The sequence below is a fragment of the Apium graveolens genome, chromosome 5 (assembly GCF_009905375.1).
Source record: "Apium graveolens cultivar Ventura chromosome 5, ASM990537v1, whole genome shotgun sequence".
Classification (NCBI taxonomy): domain Eukaryota; kingdom Viridiplantae; phylum Streptophyta; class Magnoliopsida; order Apiales; family Apiaceae; genus Apium; species Apium graveolens.
Window position 1 is genome coordinate 311906151 of NC_133651.1, and position 1904 is coordinate 311908054.

The window sequence follows — 1904 nt, forward strand, 5'->3', positions numbered from 1 at the left end:
TCTTGTTTTGTTGAACCTATACTCTTGTTTGTACTTGGTTTTATTTATTCGTTATAAAGACTACGTTTTATAAACCATGCTTTCATCGGAACCCACGTTGATGATGAGTCCGATTGTGGGCTAATCATTATCGTGGGGTTCTAGCGGATTTATTTATGGATTTCTTTAGTTAATTGTTTGATACCATAGTATGTGGTGATTGTATGATATCCTAGTAATGGTTGTGCGTATTCGTCCTATGAGCATCGCGAACTTATAAGATAGTGTGTTAATTCTTAATGAAGCGAAAGTGAATTTAAGGATTTAGAACTTGCCATGTTAGTATAGCTTCATGTATTGTCATGCATGATTCGTATGTAATTTTAACCATCTTACTTGCCCTATGTAATCAAGATGGATAACTTATGCTTAAACTGTTATGTTGTCAAATTCTATAGACATCTAGGGTCTTAATATAATTGGTGTATATTCAGCTTCTATTTCTTTTGTGGATATCTGGTAGTATGGTACTCGCGCAACGAAAGTTGGCGTTTATCAGTTTCGTGTTATCTGATTAGTGTCATCACCATTGCATGCTAAGGTTAAGATCAATAAGGTTATTGAATGAAGTAATTAATGAAGTTAGAATCCCATGTTGTCATACTTCTTAATTCAATCTTATTTTTCGTTGTTATAATTATTAGTTTAATTCTTAGTTATGAACAACCTCAATTAGTTATCGTCTTAGCATTGAATAATAACCATGCATTGTTGCTTAAGTGTGTGAATTAATTAGTTAACCAATACAGTCTATGTGGGAACGAACTAGAAAAGATTCTATACTACTTGCGAACTCGTATAATTACATGTATTATTAGCGCGTGTTTAGCGACTAACAAGTTTTTGGCACCGTTGTCGGGGACTGTAATGTTAATTGATAGTTTATGTGTTTTCCATCAGTGGTCGTTAAAGTTCATTGACCCGGACATTGTTACTTATCTGTTTCCTTATCCTATTTCAGGTAGTCTAGCAAGGGTGTATGCATACACGTTCGCATACTCGTAAGAAAACACTGGATAAAGCCGAGGAAGAAGTTGTGGTAGTTCATAAGGAAGTTTTTGAGGAAGAAAAGAAGGTAGAAGAAGAAGAGAAAGTCGAAGAACCAGTTGTAGTAGTGATGGGAGATCAAGCAGAAAATCTGAAGGATTTGATGGACTATTCTCAGTCTAAGATTAATGACATTCAGTCAAGCATCATCAGACCGGCCATCAGGGCTAAAAATTTTGAGATCAAGTCAAGCACAATTCAGATGATACATAACTCAGTTCAATTTGGGGGTTCCCCTACTGCAGACCCTAACATGCACATTAGGGATTTCATCGAGATCTATGACACTTTCGAATTCAATTATGTGACTGAAGACGCTATCAAGCTACGCCTATTCCCATTCTCTCTGAGAGACAAGGCTAAGTGATGGTTACACTCTCTGCCAGCAGGATCTAACACCACTTGGGAGGATCTTACGCAAAAGTTTCTCACTAAATTATTCCCCATGGCGAAGACTGCTGCAATCAGGAATGCTCTTACCTAGTTTGCTCAGCAAACAGGGGAATCTCTATGTGAGGCTTGGGATCGATATAAGGAGATGTTAAGGAAGTGCCCACACCATGGCATGCCTGATTGGATGATTCTTAATTACTTCTACAATGGATTGGGTGCTACTTCTAGATCCATGCTTGATGCAGCATCAGGAGGAGCCTTGTGGGCTAAGAGCTACGATGAAGCTTATAAACTTATTGAATTGATGGCTGATAATGAGTACCAGAATCCTTCCCAAAGACTGATTCAGGGAAAAGTCGCAGGAATTCTGGAGTTGGACGCAGCCACTGCTATTGCTGCCCAACTTAGAGCTTTGACGATGAAGG

The 1904-nt window shown here is 38.1% G+C and overlaps 1 non-coding gene across 1 annotated transcript; it reads right to left on the bottom strand.

The window, feature by feature from the left end:
* Positions 1-1546: 1546 nt before the first annotated feature.
* On the bottom strand, positions 1547-1653 carry LOC141663313 (small nucleolar RNA R71). Its single transcript, XR_012551392.1, has one exon. It is a non-coding gene; the product is annotated as a small nucleolar RNA R71 (small nucleolar RNA).
* Between the last annotated feature and the right edge of the window lie 251 nt (positions 1654-1904).